This window comes from Lethenteron reissneri, chromosome 69 (assembly GCF_015708825.2).
Source record: "Lethenteron reissneri isolate LAM-NWPU_2019-01 chromosome 69, ASM1570882v1, whole genome shotgun sequence".
Classification (NCBI taxonomy): Eukaryota; Metazoa; Chordata; class Hyperoartia; order Petromyzontiformes; family Petromyzontidae; genus Lethenteron; species Lethenteron reissneri.
This window is the reverse complement of record NC_083847.1, coordinates 1,946,021-1,960,604: the sequence shown is the minus strand read 5'-3', so window position 1 is coordinate 1,960,604 and position 14,584 is coordinate 1,946,021. Positions and strand designations below refer to the sequence as shown.

Sequence of the window (14,584 nt, the reverse complement as noted above, 5' to 3'; positions counted from 1 at the left end):
CTTTGAAGTCGAATTTACTCCACTTCGAAATCACATCAGACTTCCCCAGTCACGTAACGTGAATACGACCGAGTAATCCTGCGTGTGCCCTACAGCTGACCCATCCCACCTGCGTCTCTCCCAAAAGGATTCACCATTCCAGGTGTCCTCAGAGTGCCTGATACAAGGGGACGACAAACAGTGATCCATACGAGGCTGTTCTTCTATATGTATATACATGTGCCGTGTGTCTTCTAGTAGCTGGCAATGAAAGATAATAACATCAATAATTTGGTGATTAGCCGAGAAGCTAACTTCAGACTGTGCGAGGGTGGGGTAAGGTGAGGATAGCCTTGGAGGCAGGGCCACAGTGCACTTTGTGGGAGTGGAGTTGAAGAGGATGCGATTTTTGACTGTCCCCATTATAAAGGCGATGATGCACTGGTGAACATTTCGTGCAGGCGTTGACAGCAGCCGCAGTGCGTGACTCAGGCATTATTTGTTTCATCGACCCCGTGCTGTTCAGGGCACCTGTTTGTTTTTAAAGTCACTGGGACTGAGGGCCTGGGAAAGCGTGCGCAGTGCGTTGCACCTGAGGCAACGTGCACCGGATGGACGAGTGAGTTAGACGACGTGCAAAGGTGAGTGCAGGTGCCTCCAGACCGGTGTGTGTGTGTGTCTCTATACAGGTGTGTGTGTGTCTCTATACAGGTGTGTGTGTGTGTCTCTATACAGGTGTGTGTGTGTCTCTCTATACAGGTGTGTGTGTCTCTATACAGGTGTGTGTGTCTCCAGACAGGTGTGTGTGTGTCTCTATACAGGTGTGTGTCTCCAGACAGGTGTGTGTGTGTCTCTCTATACAGGTGTGTGTGTGTCTCTATACAGGTGTGTGTCTCCAGACAGGTGTGTGTGTCTCTACACAGGTGAGTGTGTGTGTGCCTCCAGACAGGTGTGTGTGTGTGTGTGTCTCTATACAGGTGTGTGTGTGTCTTGTTGTATATGTTGGGTATGAAAATTTGTTATGTTGTATGCGTGCGTGGGTGAAATTATTATGTTGTATGTGTGGGTTATGAATATTCAGTGGAAATAATAATAATTAATGAAATTTGGCCAAATGTGTAATTATCCGGAAATATGTTAATTATGTAATTACGCACATTTTAATTATGCCAATTCGAGAGGTAATCGTATTAATTATGCGAGTGGGTGTAATTATGATAACGCAAGTCGTTATGATAACCAGACCCCGGTTCACCCCGTTATCGCTTTAACATTTACTGAGTATGTATTAGTGTGTTTATTAAGGTCACCAAGTTCAAATCTCAACGCAGAAGCAGATCTTATGCATAGATTTCAGGAAAGAATCACACAACCACTTCTGTATTGATCAATTTATTACTAATTCAACCTTAACTATGATATAGTATGCGAACTCTCAATCCCGGAACGTCAATACGGCATCAATACAGTATCATCAACGATTGTCTGATTTCACTTTGACAACTGCACATGGATCCCGCATAACGCGATGGTTGTTAGTGAGAGAGAGAGTCGTTAAAACATGCAAATACTATGCTAAGAAAACCTTAACGTTAATGAATGATTATACTCAATATTGTTCACGCAGTACCGCACTCCTTATTGATCATACGCAACCCTTATCACGTTGTTAACACCTTGGGTCACGGGACAGTTGAATATTCTGTAGAGGATGCGAGTACGTGCGGCGATTATGACTGAAAGATACTTGAAAGATTATACGGCGAAAAAAAAAAAAACACAATCAAAACAGTTACTATTCTTAAAGGCACCAATCTCAACAGATACATCGGCAGGTTATCTGACAGCAGAACGGCTCGGAGTAAGGGCCTGCGACGGTGCTCCTTTTCCGAAGATCGTTATCTTATACCAAGTTTACTAATTGGGGACCAGATCACCTGATAAGGATCCGGTGGCCACCACTCCCCACGTGAGCGTGGCTCGGCGGAAGGAGGTGCCAAGAATCAGTTCGTATTGATGGATCTGTTGGGAATTTATGCGATTAAGAGTACAGCCCACTAAATATTAAAGATAAAAATTAAGAATACTCTTATACGACGGAGGCCACCACTCGGTCTCGTTGTGATGCCTTCCCAGCCACGGATGACTTATGGGTTCGAGTGTGTTTGAGTGGTAAGAGTTGTCTTGAATAGTCAGTGTTCGGAGTCGATTCTTTATGTCAAACAGACGCCTGGTGGTCGTGTGGTGAGGGGGCGGTGCGCGTCATACGTATCAGGCGCTCTCCTGTCACCGTGGTGAATTGGCTCGGATGGCTGTTGATACGCTGTCGCAGTTCGGAACCCGGTCGGTAGGTGGCGCCCACAACTCGCTCGTAGCGTGCAGCGCTGGATCGTCGCCAAGTCGCGACGCTCACCACCGGCGGCAGCGGAGATCTCCGGCGGCAGCAGAGATTGACGAGCTGAAGATGAGTCGAGCCGACCCGCTGGTCGCAGCTCGCTCCTGAGTCGACCCTCCCGGTCGAGCTCGCTCCTGGGTCGACCCGCTGGTCGCCCTCGCTCCTGAGTCGACTCTCTGGTCGCACTCCTGAGTGGACCCGCTCTGGTCGCACTCGTTCCTGAGTCGACCCTCCCGGTCGAGCTTCTGAGTGGACCCTCCCGTCGCACTGGTTTCCAATGTTCAGGATCCGTTCCTTTATGCTGAAAAATCCCCCTGGATCCCGCCCACAAGGCGGGGCTTCCGATTTTTGCTGTGTCAGGATCTGTCCGTAGGCAGGTGTGTCCATGTGTGTGTCCGTATGTCCTTGTGTGCATCACTGACGGTATATTCCGTTGTCAACTCCCTCCATAAAACCCACGAGCAAACAACCAGATGTTACAAATTGTCTCGAAGTCGTCTCTCTGTCTGGGTGCAATTTATCTCTTGTCTGGCCTTCTTCATGAACCCAAAACACAGACGTTACAAATCGTCTCATAGGCGTCTTTGTTCGTGTTGCACAACCTGGAGGGGGGGCAACACTCTCTCCGACCCGGCGCACAAAGAAATGGTTAAAAGTTTTAAGTTAACATTTGTCCCTTACTATTTCACAGTTATGATTCTGTATGTAACCGAAGGTCTGTCGTTTCCCATCGTGGTTCCCGACCCAAGTGTAGGTGTTTCCCCGAGCGTACACACACTCCTATCCCGCGCTGCGGGGATACAAAGACGGCCGGGATCTCCCTTTCTCTCCGACCCTGGGTTTAACATTGTTTTTTTTTTTTATTATGTATTTATATTCGACCTGGTGGTGATTCATCCCGTTATCCTGGCTTTTCCATAAGTTTAACTTTTGTCTTTCATGCATATACTTATTACTATTAATTTATTTCCGATATCTTAGGTTAAGGGGTAAGTTTCTTGATCCTAGGAATTCGTATTCCTTGGTGCCTGGATGGTTATATAAGCGGAATATAGTTTACGGTGAATAGCGTTAACATTGATGTTATGTGCGATATTATGTATTGTGATGTCTTTAACTTAACTTGTTTGTCAGGGCTTTACTGACACGAAGTTGCATTCCATGGTCCGCAGTCTTTGCCCCACCCTATCTCTGCTCGCCGTTGTTGTTGCCTGCCGTTAATTCAAGGCCTCATTAATTTCCGTCACTCCTGAGTAGGTGAGGGCGGTTGAACCTTGGAGTCAGTTCTGGTTTTTGTCTGCCTGCTTCTTCTTGTGTCCCCTGACCCCGGGAGTTATTATTCTACTTTATGGCCTGTCGAAGCCCCACTCGCTGTTGCTGGGCTGGTGTTGTTCCCGGCTTTTTGCTTACGTTTGCAGTTCGCCGTGCTCTTGATTTCCTTCCCTCTTCAACCTTATATTGACTATTCGCTCCTGTCTGGGTGCGATTCAATTTTGACTTAGGAAGGTTCTGATTGTCATATGCTTCGGGTCGAATTGTATAGAAAGTATTGAAGTATGGAAATAACATTTCATATTGACTTAATAATGGTGATGGTTCAGTAGGCGTAACTTGTGGCCTGGTTTAATTGGAGTGGGTGTGAATATCGATAACTTTAGCCTACCCTGTTGTTAAATTCCGACTTTAACGTTACTTTAATAGCAATACAGAATAATTGAGCTTTTTGTCTTAACTAGGCGAATGCGAACTTCTGGTGACCCCCGCAGCCGTGTTGTTCAGCTGGGTCTTGTGCCTTGAGAGATATACAACCCTCTTTTAAATCACCTCTCCCCCTGTGCAACCTTCTGCTCTGGGAGTGTTTATTCTTGATTCCAGGTCCAAGGCCCCCTCACATCCAGACGCGCAGGGTTGTTTACATCAGCTCCCCCCCTGTGCACGTGTTCTAACTAGCTCGGAATTCCTGAACACACAATCAGTGATGATTCCTGGCTTTCTGTGGTTGTGATTTAGACAAAGGCGCCTCTGTTTCTTCCATTGCCTTTGAGTCGACACTGCCCTATTATTTGCCCATGTGCTGAGGTCATAGAATTCGTTTTGACTTCAGTAATATTAACATTCAGTATTGGATTAGCAAATGGGCAATGGTTCATTGATGTAGCTCGCAGCCTGGTCTCCAATTTGAGCGAGCGCGAGGATCGATAATTTAGCCTACTCTGTTGTTGAATTTCGAATTTTGACGTTACTTTAAAACCATGCAGGATGATTGGGCTTTTGCCTTAACTATGTCTGGCTGACACTCCCACTGTCTCTGCCGCCTGCACGGGTGACATGTGCCCGTTCATCAGGCCTTATCTTTCCTTGAAGCAAGGTTGCAAATTCTGCCATCCTAGCCCTCCTCCAGTTCATTACTTAACAACACCTGGTGTTTTGCAGTTTGCTGCGCTTGGTGTGTTTCACTCATTAAAAAAAACAAGTAAAAAGATAATATATAAAAATCATCAAATATTATTAATCTCAATTATGGAAGAAGGGTTAGTATACAACATTCCGCCCTTTTAAAAATGACCAGTGGTCAAATGGCCACGGGTTATTTTTAAAAAAAATGTATACCCTTCTTCCATCATGAACCATCGATTGTCCTCAAGTTTTGCTGCTATTCCTTACAACGCGCGCGTACGTGTCACAACTTAACATGGTTATTTTGAATTGAGCAAAGAAAATTAAACAAGCGTTAAACATCGATATTGCGTTACATCGGTTCTGATACATCATGACTCCGACGAATATTCATTTTTGTTTTTGTTAAATCCTGGGAAACGCTAGGTAGCGGTTTCGAACGCATTTATGCGTTACTTTCCTCATGTTGCCTCGTTCACCACTTATCACTTCGATAATTCGATCACGGTTTTCGGGGTTCGTTTTTGTAGTTTCTTCTCTCACTCTCTGTGTCGTGGGAGTGTGTGGTGAAAAATTGTGCTGCACATAACCAGAATTCGCGCACCCGACCCACTTTGACCCTTGGTTCGAGGCATTCGCTCTCTCTGCGATTACATGCACATTTGCCGAGTCCGTGTGTCGATTTAATTCTGTCCCTCGTAATGTTGCCCTCTTTGTTTTTACTAGTGTGTTGGATTTCAACACCATTCCCGATACGTCATGGACATTCGTCTCCATTTTAGCACTCCGATCCACATAATTTTTGGTTTCCCTTGGATATTTTCCATTCAAAGGCTCATGCCTGCGCTCCTCAGGGCGTGTCCCTGCTGTCTGTTTTTGTACTGTCCGATCACGCTTCAATGCAACCCTGTCCTTGTATTCGATCCGCGCGTCATTTACGGGAGCACTGTCCACGTTTTTGCCCGCCCTGTCACTTGCAGCCTGCCTGTATTTCACATTGAGCGCCGGGTTTAACACCTCGGCGGGTGTGGCGCGTATGGGCTGCCCGCTCTCAATCACTGTGGATGGTTCATCACGTATTTGGACCGTATTCTGTGTTATTCCTCTATTCCCTCCTGGTATAGCCGGTGGAGGAATTGGTCGGAATTGTATCGATTGTGTTTGACCTCCCATCCTGCGATTCTCGTGAATGTTCGCATCCATACCTCCGCGGTATGTGTAACACCTTCCCGCTAGGTGGTTATCTTCCCATCTCTGTGCGTAATTTGAACCTTGCGTGTGTCGTGGGATGGGGTGTTGATATGGTTCTGTTCTGAACCTCCCCCTCCTACGATTCTCCTGCACCCTTGGCCCAGTGTTTTTCCCATTTGGGTGCCAAATTTTTCCTGGATTGTTACTTCGCCATCCCTGTGGGTAATCTTGACCTTGCGCATGTCGGGGCATGGGGTGTTGGTATGGTTCTATTCTGAACCTCCCCCTCCTGCGATTCTCCTGAATGTTCGGCTTTGTGCCGCTCTCATTCTCGTGCCAACCTCTCTCTGGGTTATTTTGCCATGTGTGCGTGCGTTTCTGCTGCTCTCTGCATGGTGGGACTGCTCGGTGATTTTTATTCCTCTCTGAGAGGCTGGGTTCCTCATCCCTCTCCCTGTGTTCTGGATCCGAATTATGATTCTTAGCTCTGTATAACCATGCCATGTACGCCTTGCTCTCTATGCGGCGTAAGGATGCGGTTTCTGGATTCAAAACCATTCTCACCCTTTCTGTAATCTCTGGGCTCAAGGATTCAAAAAACATAATTTTGAACATTTTATCCCCTTCGTGGTATTGATTCACATCGCCTGCGTAATACGCTCTTTTAAATTGGACGAGGTAGTCACGTGGATCTTGGTCCATGCCCTGGGTCATCGATTTTACAGCATAAAACCCCTCAGTGAGTGTCGAATATTCTCCAAACTTCCGAATCACTGCCAGGCTCAATTGTTTAAAATCATTTCTAACCTTGTGTGGTAGTGACTTTACCCATGGAATAGATTCTTTATGTAAGGTCCGTTTCAACAAACTCGCTTTTTCATCCCGTCTCCTCAGCCCTCTAATCATTGCCTCCTCTTCCACTGTCGCGATATGTGTGTGGATATCCATAGTCTTATTGTGGGGGTCAAAATCGGGAATTCTGACTAGAGCCTTGTCCATCAACTTAAGGGTTTTACTGGTGAACAGGTATTCCGAAAGTTGATTGCTGACAGCGTCATCATCAAACAAGTTATCATCAGGCAATCTGTCACTTTGGTCTGTGCTGTGTCTCTTGTGTTTAAGTGGTGTGCATTTTCTGTGTGCGCGCCCAGGGCCGTGTCGCTCGTGTTGCCATTTCCCTTCAGTTTTTGCCTCCGCCCTTAGTGTACCATGTCCTGGCGATTTTACTTTAACTTTTGTGCGATCAATCCCTGGACTCTGTCCACGTACCCAAGAGAGTGATTTGATGTTACTTCCATATTTATTTTGTGGCTCAACGTCTGTGAGTTTCGCTGGTGTCGCGAGCTTTGACTTCTCCTCCCTCTCGAGGGCGTCTGCTGCTTCAATTTGTTGTTCTATTTGTTCTTCTATTGTAAGGACTCTTCCCTCTTGGTTTGGATCTAGGGCCTTCGTGGTTTCGGGCGGCTCAATTGAAAGTTCCTTTTGCGTTACTATCGGTTGAGTTGCCTTGGCTTCATCCGAGGGTAATACGCTCTTGCCCTTGGGTTCTCCTTCATCAGTTTGCAGTTCGTCGGTTTGGCCTCCAGGGGGCGGTATATACTCCATGAGGGGACGGTCTTTCGGTGATACTGACTCTAAGTCGGCTTCCTTTCGGACTTCTCTCAGTCTGTTAGTCATTAGCTGAGTGATTCGAATTCCTGCGGGGAGCTTGTCTTCGTTCCTGATTGTCGTTGATAGGTCGTCGAGCTCTTGTGTTATCACTTGGATTCCCGTGGAGTCTCTCTTGAGCTACCCTTGTCTCCACTATCACTGTTGTCATGTGTCCCGTGTCTGTGTCGTGATCTCCCTCTGTCCGAGGATTCGTATCTGTCCCGTTGCTTGTGTCTCTTGTTTTCCTTATGTGGGTCTTGTGATTCGTGCTTGTGGGTTGGTGTGCGTGATCTCCTTGAGTGGTGTCTATGTGGTGAGTGTTTTTGTCCTCGACCTTCATGCTGCCTACTACGTGTGTGGTGCCTGCTAGGTGAGGTGTTGAATTTATGTTTGTCTCGTGCTTCATGGTTATCGGGATTCCTGTCTCTGGGATTTTTGGTGCGGGTGGTTTTGCGTGGGTGATTTTTACATGTCATGCGTCCCTCTGGTGAGCTCTCTCTGGTACCCATGTCGTGTTGGTCATTGTCAGAGGAGTCAGTGTTAGATGAGCCGTCACCATCACGGTGGCTCTGCTTAACATAACTTTTGTAGTGCCTTTTGCACCTGTTACGTGGGTCAACTTGGCTCGGTGATTTCTGTTTATTCCATGGCTCATGCTTGTGTGATGTGCGTCTCTCTGGTGAGCTCCTGTTATCCGTGTCGTTTTGGTCATTGTCAGAGAAGTCAGTGTCAGATGAGCCGTCACCATCACGATGGCTCTGCTTAACATCACTTTTGTAGTGCCTTTTGCACCTGTTACGTGGGTCAACTTGGCTCGGTGATTTCTGCTTATCCCATGGCTCCTGCTTGTGTGATGTGCGTCTCTCTGGTGAGCTCTTGTTACGTGTGTCGTGTTGGTCGTGTTTGTGCGAGGTGCGTTTCTCTGGTGAGCTGTCTCTGTCATCTGCATCATGTCGGTCATACTTGCGTAGCGTGCGTCTGCCTGGTGTTCTGTTTATGTCATGTTTCCCGTCTTGCACCAGCTCCGCCCTTTCCCGCTCTATCATTACAGTGTATCCTGATGACTTAGGGTTAATTATTTGTCTCTCTCTAACGTTGGGGTGGTCGGCCTCATGTTTTCCCGTTTGTATTATTATTTCCTCTTCTCTCTCCTCGATTTGCGAGGGTGTTACTTTATCAAAATTGCTTTGCATAGTAGCCACACTCATTGTGGGATCTGGCCCTGGGCTACGTCCCCGTGGCTCGGAGTGTGGTAAATTGTTACTCCCGTATGTGTCCTGTGTATCAACGTCTGGGTGTTTCACTGGTGCATTTAGTGCGGATTCTTTCTCTCTCACGAGGGCGTGCAGACGCTCTACCTGCACCATTAAGGACAGTTTCTCTTGTCTCTCCCTTTCAAATTTTTCCTCATTCCATAATCTTTCTCTGTCTGTCTGTGCGAGGAGATACGAGTCTACCCTCGCTATTTCTGCAATTTTTACGTCCCGTTTGGCTTTGCCACATTTCATCACATCCTTAAGTAGTTTCCTTCTATGGGCCTTAACATCTTCTGTATGGCTCCCCTCCCATATATCTCTCTGCTCCGTCTGCTGGCTAGCAGTCCGTCCAGTACGTTTTAACACAAATTCCCGATATTGTTTTTCCATAGATTCCATCTCCTCCTCAGAGGTCCACTCTGTATCAGTGTTATGCGTTGGTGTGTCAAACTCAGAATGTTGTGGATCCTGTGCCATCTCTATTATGTAGTGTGGTTAATAGACTTAAGAGTGTATCTTAATTCTAACATCTCATGTGCGTCGTGAGTTACTCTAGAATTCCCTTTCAGAGCACATATAAACAATTGTATCACAGGATGCGTCAGTTTAACTCGAGCAAATAATCTCAGCCCAGCTGTCTTTTTTATACTCTGCTACTCTGGTACCTCCCTTCAGAGCGCGTTTTGTTTGTATACCCCCGTTTACAATCACAAGGCAACGTTAGTTCACAACACTTTGATTAACACATCAGTGATTCGTTCCTGAATTCATGCATAACCTGTCTGCGAGAGATCCCGGAAGACGAGCCCCCATTATGTTGTATATGTTGGGTATGAAAATTTGTTATGTTGTATGCGTGCGTGGGTGAAATTATTATGTTGTATGTGTGGGTTATGAATATTCAGTGGAAATAATAATAATTAATGAAATTTGGCCAAATGTGTAATTATCCGGAAATATGTTAATTATGTAATTACGCACATTTTAATTATGCCAATTCGAGAGGTAATCGTATTAATTATGCGAGTGGGTGTAATTATGATAACGCAAGTCGTTATGATAACCAGACCCCGGTTCACCCCGTTATCGCTTTAACATTTACTGAGTATGTATTAGTGTGTTTATTAAGGTCACCAAGTTCAAATCTCAACGCAGAAGCAGATCTTATGCATAGATTTCAGGAAAGAATCACACAACCACTTCTGTATTGATCAATTTATTACTAATTCAACCTTAACTATGATATAGTATGCGAACTCTCAATCCCGGAACGTCAATACGGCATCAATACAGTATCATCAACGATTGTCTGATTTCACTTTGACAACTGCACATGGATCCCGCATAACGCGATGGTTGTTAGTGAGAGAGAGAGTCGTTAAAACATGCAAATACTATGCTAAGAAAACCTTAACGTTAATGAATGATTATACTCAATATTGTTCACGCAGTACCGCACTCCTTATTGATCATACGCAACCCTTATCACGTTGTTAACACCTTGGGTCACGGGACAGTTGAATATTCTGTAGAGGATGCGAGTACGTGCGGCGATTATGACTGAAAGATACTTGAAAGATTATACGGCGAAAAAAAAAACACAATCAAAACAGTTACTATTCTTAAAGGCACCAATCTCAACAGATACATCGGCAGGTTATCTGACAGCAGAACGGCTCGGAGTAAGGGCCTGCGACGGTGCTCCTTTTCCGAAGATCGTTATCTTATACCAAGTTTACTAATTGGGGACCAGATCACCTGATAAGGATCCGGTGGCCACCACTCCCCACGTGAGCGTGGCTCGGCGGAAGGAGGTGCCAAGAATCAGTTCGTATTGATGGATCTGTTGGGAATTTATGCGATTAAGAGTACAGCCCACTAAATATTAAAGATAAAAATTAAGAATACTCTTATACGACGGAGGCCACCACTCGGTCTCGTTGTGATGCCTTCCCAGCCACGGATGACTTATGGGTTCGAGTGTGTTTGAGTGGTAAGAGTTGTCTTGAATAGTCAGTGTTCGGAGTCGATTCTTTATGTCAAACAGACGCCTGGTGGTCGTGTGGTGAGGGGGCGGTGCGCGTCATACGTATCAGGCGCTCTCCTGTCACCGTGGTGAATTGGCTCGGATGGCTGTTGATACGCTGTCGCAGTTCGGAACCCGGTCGGTAGGTGGCGCCCACAACTCGCTCGTAGCGTGCAGCGCTGGATCGTCGCCAAGTCGCGACGCTCACCACCGGCGGCAGCGGAGATCTCCGGCGGCAGCAGAGATTGACGAGCTGAAGATGAGTCGAGCCGACCCGCTGGTCGCAGCTCGCTCCTGAGTCGACCCTCCCGGTCGAGCTCGCTCCTGGGTCGACCCGCTGGTCGCCCTCGCTCCTGAGTCGACTCTCTGGTCGCACTCCTGAGTGGACCCGCTCTGGTCGCACTCGTTCCTGAGTCGACCCTCCCGGTCGAGCTTCTGAGTGGACCCTCCCGTCGCACTGGTTTCCAATGTTCAGGATCCGTTCCTTTATGCTGAAAAATCCCCCTGGATCCCGCCCACAAGGCGGGGCTTCCGATTTTTGCTGTGTCAGGATCTGTCCGTAGGCAGGTGTGTCCATGTGTGTGTCCGTATGTCCTTGTGTGCATCACTGACGGTATATTCCGTTGTCAACTCCCTCCATAAAACCCACGAGCAAACAACCAGATGTTACAAATTGTCTCGAAGTCGTCTCTCTGTCTGGGTGCAATTTATCTCTTGTCTGGCCTTCTTCATGAACCCAAAACACAGACGTTACAAATCGTCTCATAGGCGTCTTTGTTCGTGTTGCACAACCTGGAGGGGGGGCAACACTCTCTCCGACCCGGCGCACAAAGAAATGGTTAAAAGTTTTAAGTTAACATTTGTCCCTTACTATTTCACAGTTATGATTCTGTATGTAACCGAAGGTCTGTCGTTTCCCATCGTGGTTCCCGACCCAAGTGTAGGTGTTTCCCCGAGCGTACACACACTCCTATCCCGCGCTGCGGGGATACAAAGACGGCCGGGATCTCCCTTTCTCTCCGACCCTGGGTTTAACATTGTTTTTTTTTTTTTATTATGTATTTATATTCGACCTGGTGGTGATTCATCCCGTTATCCTGGCTTTTCCATAAGTTTAACTTTTGTCTTTCATGCATATACTTATTACTATTAATTTATTTCCGATATCTTAGGTTAAGGGGTAAGTTTCTTGATCCTAGGAATTCGTATTCCTTGGTGCCTGGATGGTTATATAAGCGGAATATAGTTTACGGTGAATAGCGTTAACATTGATGTTATGTGCGATATTATGTATTGTGATGTCTTTAACTTAACTTGTTTGTCAGGGCTTTACTGACACGAAGTTGCATTCCATGGTCCGCAGTCTTTGCCCCACCCTATCTCTGCTCGCCGTTGTTGTTGCCTGCCGTTAATTCAAGGCCTCATTAATTTCCGTCACTCCTGAGTAGGTGAGGGCGGTTGAACCTTGGAGTCAGTTCTGGTTTTTGTCTGCCTGCTTCTTCTTGTGTCCCCTGACCCCGGGAGTTATTATTCTACTTTATGGCCTGTCGAAGCCCCACTCGCTGTTGCTGGGCTGGTGTTGTTCCCGGCTTTTTGCTTACGTTTGCAGTTCGCCGTGCTCTTGATTTCCTTCCCTCTTCAACCTTATATTGACTATTCGCTCCTGTCTGGGTGCGATTCAATTTTGACTTAGGAAGGTTCTGATTGTCATATGCTTCGGGTCGAATTGTATAGAAAGTATTGAAGTATGGAAATAACATTTCATATTGACTTAATAATGGTGATGGTTCAGTAGGCGTAACTTGTGGCCTGGTTTAATTGGAGTGGGTGTGAATATCGATAACTTTAGCCTACCCTGTTGTTAAATTCCGACTTTAACGTTACTTTAATAGCAATACAGAATAATTGAGCTTTTTGTCTTAACTAGGCGAATGCGAACTTCTGGTGACCCCCGCAGCCGTGTTGTTCAGCTGGGTCTTGTGCCTTGAGAGATATACAACCCTCTTTTAAATCACCTCTCCCCCTGTGCAACCTTCTGCTCTGGGAGTGTTTATTCTTGATTCCAGGTCCAAGGCCCCCTCACATCCAGACGCGCAGGGTTGTTTACATCAGCTCCCCCCCTGTGCACGTGTTCTAACTAGCTCGGAATTCCTGAACACACAATCAGTGATGATTCCTGGCTTTCTGTGGTTGTGATTTAGACAAAGGCGCCTCTGTTTCTTCCATTGCCTTTGAGTCGACACTGCCCTATTATTTGCCCATGTGCTGAGGTCATAGAATTCGTTTTGACTTCAGTAATATTAACATTCAGTATTGGATTAGCAAATGGGCAATGGTTCATTGATGTAGCTCGCAGCCTGGTCTCCAATTTGAGCGAGCGCGAGGATCGATAATTTAGCCTACTCTGTTGTTGAATTTCGAATTTTGACGTTACTTTAAAACCATGCAGGATGATTGGGCTTTTGCCTTAACTATGTCTGGCTGACACTCCCACTGTCTCTGCCGCCTGCACGGGTGACATGTGCCCGTTCATCAGGCCTTATCTTTCCTTGAAGCAAGGTTGCAAATTCTGCCATCCTAGCCCTCCTCCAGTTCATTACTTAACAACACCTGGTGTTTTGCAGTTTGCTGCGCTTGGTGTGTTTCACTCATTAAAAAAAACAAGTAAAAAGATAATATATAAAAATCATCAAATATTATTAATCTCAATTATGGAAGAAGGGTTAGTATACAACATTCTCTATACAGGTGTGTGTGTGCTTCTACACAGGTGTGTGTGTATCTCCAGGCAGGTGTGTGTGTGTGTGTCTCCAGACAGGTGTGTGTGTAGGTCTCCAGGCAGGTGTGTGTGTGCCTCCAGACAGGTCTGTGTGTGTGTCTCCAGACAGGTGTGTGTGCCTCTACACAGGTGTGTGTGTCTCTCCAGACAGATGTGTGTGTGTGCCTCTAAACAGGTGTGTGTGCCTCTACACAGGTGTGTGTGTGTCTCTATACAAATGTGTGTGTGTCTCTATACAAATGTGTGTGTGCCTCTACACAGGTGTGTGTCTGTGTGTGTCTCCAGACAGGTGTGTGTGTGTCTCCAGACAAGTGTGTGTGTGTGTGTCTCTACACAGGTGTGTGTGTGTCTCCAGGCAGGTGTGTGTGTGTGTGTCTCTACACAGGTGTGTGTGTGCCTCCAGACAGGTGTGTGTGCCTCCAGACAGGTGTGTGTGCCTCCAGACAGGTGTGTGTGCCTCCAGACAGGTGTGTGTGTGTCTCTATACAGGTGTGTGTGTGTCTCCAGGCAGGTGTGTGTGTGTCTCTATACAGGTGTGTGTGTGTGTCTCCAGGCAGGTGTGTGTGTGTCTCCACACAGGTGTGTGTCTGTGTGTCTCCAGACAGGTGTGTGTGTGTCTCCAGGCAGGTGTGTGTGTGTGTGTGTCCCCACACAGGTGTGTGTGTGCGACTCCACACAGGTGTGTGTGTGTGCGTCTCCACACAGGTGTGTGTGTGTGTGTTTCTCCAGACAGGTGTGTGTGTGTGTTTCTCCAGACAGGTGTGTGTGTGTCTCCACACAGGTGTGTGTGTATGTTTCTCCAGACAGGTGTGTGTGTCTCCACACAGGTGTGTGTGTGCGTCTCCACACAGGTGTGTGTGTGTGTGTCTCCACACAGGTGTGTGTGTGTGTCTCCACACAGGTGTGTGTGT

The 14,584-nt window shown here is 46.7% G+C and overlaps 1 protein-coding gene across 1 annotated transcript in view; it reads left to right on the top strand.

Annotated features, from left to right (window-relative positions):
- The first annotated feature begins 423 nt into the window (after positions 1-423).
- The window catches only part of LOC133360719 (up-regulator of cell proliferation-like), a 32,759-nt gene continuing 18,598 nt past the window's right edge, over positions 424-14,584 (top strand). Inside the window, exon 1 of the mRNA XM_061579506.1 lies at positions 424-620. The gene's annotated coding sequence lies outside the window, so the exon portion shown is untranslated. The remainder of the gene's footprint in view (positions 621-14,584) is intronic.